This window comes from Cyprinus carpio, chromosome B6, assembly GCF_018340385.1.
Source record: "Cyprinus carpio isolate SPL01 chromosome B6, ASM1834038v1, whole genome shotgun sequence".
In the NCBI taxonomy this organism is placed as follows: domain Eukaryota; kingdom Metazoa; phylum Chordata; class Actinopteri; order Cypriniformes; family Cyprinidae; genus Cyprinus; species Cyprinus carpio.
This window is the reverse complement of record NC_056602.1, coordinates 24,533,225-24,539,993: the sequence shown is the minus strand read 5'-3', so window position 1 is coordinate 24,539,993 and position 6,769 is coordinate 24,533,225. Positions and strand designations below refer to the sequence as shown.

The following is a 6,769-nucleotide window of genomic DNA, read 5'->3' as shown; positions in this document are numbered from 1 at the left end:
AGAATACTTCTCAGGATATGTATTCTCAGTGCTAATGAGCATGAATCATTTAATGCAAAAGTCTGTATATTCTGTTTGATCCTCCAAATGATGTATATATTATTTAAAAATAATATTGGACTCTTTGCAGCATTCATTTTACTACTTCAAGACCTTTTGAACTTCAGAACTGACGACAGCACAGAAAACAATTCAGAATGACATTACAGTCGTGCAACTGGCATTCAGTGTGTCTGGCAATGCCGTAATTCTCTGAGCATTGTTCATTTACTACCAGGGCCACCAGCTGTGTTCACTTGTTAGAGATTGTCATATATAAATGGAAATTTGTAAAACAAGTGCAAAGCTTCACAGAAGGTGCAAATATCCTCTGAAGAGCTTTAAGATGAGTTCATTTGCGGGCCATCTGTAGGATTTTCGCCTGCTGTACTGTGAACCTTTTTGAATGTCACTTAAATGTGATATAAATTAATTATATAGTGGTTCTATCCCATGCACATTTTAGCAGATGAATGATATAACATAAAGGAAATAAGTTAAATATTTTTATGTCATATAACTGAATGCAGTTACTGTTCAGCTATTGTATATACAATACAGTATGTACAGTTTGTTGCTCATAGCACGAGTGACTCCAGGTAATAACAATCAATCACTCAACGACAGAGAACAGGCTTCGTGACTTTAGGCCTTCCTAACTTTGCTCCATGCACATTGCAGACTAAGCAGCAAGGCCATGGTGCAGTTTAATGAGAGGGTAATAAAAACTTGTGACCCAGTGACCTTTGTGGTCCAAGAGGATTAGCCATCTTTTCTCACATCTTACCATGAGTGCTCTAGGTCAGCCTTCATGTGGTCAGGAGAAATGATATTCTGCTGCTCAGAACACCAGAGTCATTTCAGACGCAATTCGATGGTTTATGTGTTGGGTTCAATTCCAAGTACACAGGAACTGAATGCACAGAATGTCAAGGAGATTGCAGTGAAACACGAGTATCTACAAACATACATGGATACGCTAATGCACACTACACTTTTTACATCTAAAATGTGGCCATAAACACATCCTGCTAATTATGGAGGAGATTATGTTTATGTTCTAACACAAATGCCTATTTTATCTGGCTGAAGTGAGAGGAGTGTGGCTTTCTTAACACCTAAATGCAATCTTTGCTGTACTCCAAGATTGTAATCTAAATGATAAATGCATAAACACAATTGCCCAGGGAATTGTTTACTGAATGAATTTAATTATGTAAAATAATAATGTTATGTATTTTATGACCGGATATTTTCTCAAGGCTTTTTTTTAATGTTGTTTTGTATGGTTGATTAATGGAGGAAAAGTGTAAAAACACATTGAAAATCTGTCCATTTAAACTTAAAAAATGGGAAATAAATACATAAATAATATTTTTTTTAATAGTTTTTATAGTTTATAGTTCATTCTGTTCTATAGACTCACTGTAAAAAAATAATTGTAATATTAAGTGAAATGCTTAAAAAATGCTATACAGTAAATACCGTTAATGGAAATACCAATTTTTTTTATGGTGGGAAGTGTTGTAGTTTATTCTATTTTATTTTTTTGATGGTTTTTTACTGTTGCATTTTTAGAAGTAAAAATGCACTAATATTGTAATTCACAGTGAGAACTGTAGATTTCCCTGGATGACACTTCACATTTGATGGTCATTTGTTTACATAATTGTGTTTCTTAAAAGTTTTTGCTATCTCTTATATATTAGGGTTTTAGATAACAACCAGTTTACTTAATGTTTATTGCATTGTTGTGGTTTCATATTTGTTACTATTATGGCATTAAGTATTTGTGCATATGACACGTAAACCTTTTATATATTAGTTTAAAATCTTGTGATGAACTCTGATTTGTTAATGTGTCGCAAAACACGATTTAATAGTAGCGTTTTGTAAATTCTAGTTTTGAACTGTAGAATTTACAGGTTGTTCTGTAAATATGTTTAAATTCTTACTATACTATTCTGGTAATTATTCTGAAAACCACAGCTGCTGTTTTTTTTCTTTTGTAAAAATACCAGGATTTTTTATTTATTTATTTACAGTGCTATTAATACATTAAAAACATGAAAAAGGTAAATTTTTCAGCAGCAGTAAATGTGTCTTCACATTCTTATAATGGGTTTTACTGCTTGATTTACTGCAAGATCGCTGATGATGTTAGAAAGCAGACAGTGGAAATATGACTTTGCAAAATGTGATGTAAAATCTGTGATTGATCTGACAAACCACCTAGTGGATCAGTGGTGCTTGTAATGGTAAATTCCTGTCAGAACACTCTGCCTTTTTTTTAATTTAGGTCCCATGTTCTCTGTGCAGCTAAAGGTACATAAAATGTTTCATTTTATCAGTGACATAAAATCAAGTCAGTCATATCGCAAATGATTTCTTTAATTGCTTTGTTTTAAGGGAATTAAAGAACTGAAACATCAAACATTTACAGTACTGCTGAGACAGTAAAGTTCTCTTCATTGGTTTTGTAATTTCAGAACTGTTTAGTTATGCTGATTGTGGCAAATAAAGCCAATTCATTAACTCATTCTGGTATTTGACTGTCAATATGAAGGGTAACTAAGTGTACCTCTAAGTTAAGATTAAGACCATATCATGTCAAAAAGTCATTTGATAATAATAAGGTGTCATCAGGAATGAGGTGCTCCCATAGACCCTCACTTCAAACTTTCTTTTGGCAGAAGCCAAAGTTGAGTACATGAGAACAGTGCCCACACACATACACACACACACAGCTCAAAGGATTTATTACCTTGGACAACTTGGAGGCAACACTCAAATATCAGAAGAGGCCAGAGCACTTTGACAAGAAGCAAGAGCAGAGCACAGAGAACTGTGAACAGGTAGGGACTTTTTTTTTAGCCTTTTTGTTATCGTTCTGTCAGAACTGAGAGACATGCACAAAGAACAAGAAAACAATAAGAGCTTTATATCTCTGAATTGTGCCAGAGTTTCTCTCACCACTCTGTGTACCTTGAACAGACACTTGTTTGTTTTCTGCGGGACACAAACTAAGTGGCAAGTTTCGCACTCTGTTGGATGCAGTGAACTATGCATGTACTTTGACTTAATATAGCGGCTGTGGAGTTTTTATAATCCAGTGCTGACAATCCCACATTATTCTGAGTTGTCAAACCAAAGACTCCTAAATGATCTTGTTCTGCTTTATAGTTTTACTCCCTATTTAAAGACTTGCCTTAAACTATCATTATTATAACATTACTAGTCTTAACATGGATGTTTTAAATGCAGTTTCATACAGCTAGTTTGGTGGTCACACATCAAAACCATTTGAGTCAGTCTTCCCGATTTGGGTTTCAGGGTCTGGAATCTGTGAGAGCTGCAAGTCAGGTGGCATGAAATCAAATCAGAACAGTTCCAAGGATGTTCTAAATATAGATATGGGTATCACATCAAATGAAGCTAATGAACGTGAAGCATTTTGAATCAGTGGGTGGACCTATCTTGATACTTTTTGTGTGTGACAGATATGTCATGTAACATATCGGTTCTTCCATAAAATAATAAAACATTCTTATCATTGATGGTTTGTCAACTGAAAATTTTTAGCTCTGGAGTATTTACTTTAAACAAGAACAAATCATGCAAAAGTGTACTGTAATGAAACACTGGGAAAAAAATGCAGATGCATGCAAATAATGGTGTTCAGGTAGTAGTAGAAGCATAGTATGCTTGAAAATAATGGTGTTCAGGTAGTAGTAGAAGCATAGTCTATATATTATTATACTATATATATTTATTATTTACACAATTTATATATTTATTATACTATATAATATTTTACACAATTTATAACAATTGCAAACCTACATTTATGTAGGTACATTTTCTTGTGTGATGATAATGAAGCTGTGTATGAAAAAAGCAACAGGACCTTATGGAACAATTAAATCTTAATGGAATTGCTTTAAAATATTCAGTGTGACATAAAGTGAATTCACAATAACTCATAGTGTTGGCATATGCATTGATGCTTTACAATGTGGTGAAGTGCTAAAGAGAATCTAAAGGTTTAAATCTATTCTTGAAATATAGAAATGGGAAATGAACAACAAAATGTCTCAGCAATTATTATTCACCAGTAAAGCTTGTCACTAACAGTGGCGTTGTGTTAATTTATCTTTAAATGTCTTCTGGGAGCCACAGATTTTTATCCTGCACACTGGGAGGGTTAAGAGGTGCATGGGGACATTTGAGATCCCTGGAGAGTCTATCCACTGGAGCCATTTTAAGTGGGCAAGGCTGACAGGACAGAGGAAGAGATTTTATCGCCAATCAGAGAAATAGGAGGGCGATAGACTGAGCAAAATTGGCTTTGCCTATTGCTGAGGGTGATTTTGCTCACTTAAACACCCTGTGGAATCGCATCTTCCATGCTCTAAATAAAGTACTGACAAGCAGGCTGATTTACAACACAGTCATTTCCTCACCTAAAACATGTGTTGCTTCAATCTAAGACCTAAGGGGCTCATTGCCAGCCTTCCCTAAGAGGAAAAGTGGACTTAATGCTTGCATTGATATTGCGTTTAGTGTGTGCTTGGCTAGTGGCAAACATAGTTATGCACCAATGTAATTAGGCGATTACTAAAACAATCACGGCTCTGGAAATGATATATATATATATATATATATATATATATATATATATATATATATATATATATATATATATTAAAAAAACGTATCTTAAAGCATGTTGGCTAAATCTTCTAGATTAGAATGAGTCAATTTTTGAAAGAGAATGTAATTTTAGATATTTCAGACTATTTCATATTAAAAAAGGCCCTTTGGTGTAGCCGAAGGTAGAACTTACCCATTGGGTTCACATAAATGTTGCCTAATGCATTGTATGCTAATGATAAGTATGCTATTACTCCATAAGCGTCTCTCTTTCTGAACTTCACCAGTTTTGAGAAATGTAAATAACTAGCGCCAACCAAGGCTGTGCTAGGCTGGCATCATAGCCTATCATTTGACAAATGACTGTATCCTACTAAACATGTCAGCAGGGCAATTCTGAGAGAGGAAAAAAAAGGTTAGCGGTATAGTTTAAAACTTGAGCATGTCATTAGACTTGCTTTTCATATAGTCGTGTGAAGTGCTAGTTTACTCATGCACTGTTATTACTGGTATACAGCCCGGCCTGCCGTTGGCATGTAATTATGTTATGAAGCATGGCTCCGGTTTCTCAGCACGATGAAAATGTCTCCTTTTATGCAGCAGTTCTTCTGATCTGAGATACAGGTGGAAAACCCTGGAAGCTAAGCTAATACAGGTCAATTTTGCACAATAAACAACTAATTTATTAAGTAAGATGGGAATATACCTACTTTTACATGGAGAATGCCCAAGATGGCAGTGAGATGGAGAGCTTTCTTGTCCCCATATAAGCATGTGATTGCGCTGAGTGGTGTGAAGCTCAGGTTGCATGTAAACTGAAGACCCTCAGCTTGGCAAGCTTCTGTCTCGGGATATTTTGCACAGGAGGGTTAGATAGCTCATTTTCCAAAATGAATAGAAGCCAAGGCCTGCTTAGGACATGCTACAAACCGGCATGGGTGTTCAAATATTTTTTCATTCTGAATAACTTTTACTGTAATCAGAGAATGTGTAACAATGTTTCTCAAATAGTTTCATTTAGCAGCCAGATTTTAAACTGGGCATGTGGTGACCCAATGCCGAACCGAAACGTCTATCAAACAAAACGAAGGGAAATTGACCGTTTTGTTTTGTAAAAGCCGCTTGAATTTAGATGGTTTCATGCTCTCAGCAAAAACAAATTGTGGTTGGCACAAACCATGTTTACTCTTGCTTGAAGTGATCTGTATTTAATCTAGTCTTGGTCCATTTTGTTCTACCTTACATCATATTGTTCATGGTTTTGGGGGATGATGTGATGTGTAATGTCACAAAATTAAGTGTTGGCATTCACCTATGTAATTTAGCTGCTTCTACCACATGACAGATAAATTTGTGCTACAATAAAGCACAGCTGTTGAATAACAAAACATATGGGAAGTATATTAAAAACTGACATGGCTATCATATAGGATCCTAAAAGTTAGTTTTTTACATTTAGCATTTATTTTTTTTCCCCCTGCAGTCTGCAATCCTTTCAGATTCAGAACAGACCTGAAACCCATTTTTGAGTTACGACCAACACTTGAGACCACTTGTATAACAGAAAAGATATCACAATTTTGGTAAAATGTTCAATTTATAACATTAGTTTATGCATTAGTTTTCATAAACTAACAATAAGACAAATTTTAATTAATATTTATATTAATGTTTATATGCTATTGTTCACTGTTCATTTGATTATTGTTAACAATATATTTTATACATTTTCAACTATGCTAATTATTGCTACTTGTAATGGTATAAATGTATTAGTATATGTAGAAATGAACATTGATCCAATAAATGGTGTTCATTTTTAGTTCATGGCACCTAATGTGTTAGCTAACGTAAATGCATTAAACTTTATTTAACTATAGTGTCACCAGGACTTCATTATATGGTACATGCATTTACTTGTTTAATCTAAAGTTTATCATAATTATCAAAATACTTATTACTATCCAAAGCAGTAATATTACTGCCATAGTGTTATTCTCAATGATGCAACCAATTGAAATAATAACTGTCAGGTTTTACGCCAACCGAAATGGAAAGCCAAACCATGCATAATGAT

General features: G+C 34.3%; 1 protein-coding gene across 3 annotated transcripts in view; it reads left to right on the top strand.

The window, feature by feature from the left end:
- Positions 1 to 2,746: 2,746 nt before the first annotated feature.
- Positions 2,747 to 6,769, top strand: part of LOC109071677 (immunoglobulin-like and fibronectin type III domain-containing protein 1) — a 28,763-nt gene continuing 24,740 nt past the window's right edge. For 2 of the 3 annotated variants that reach the window (XM_042726425.1, XM_042726424.1), the window contains exon 1: positions 2,747 to 2,894. The gene's annotated coding sequence lies outside the window, so the exon portion shown is untranslated. The remainder of the gene's footprint in view (positions 2,895 to 6,769) is intronic. The other variant, XM_042726426.1, reaches the window with a different exon arrangement.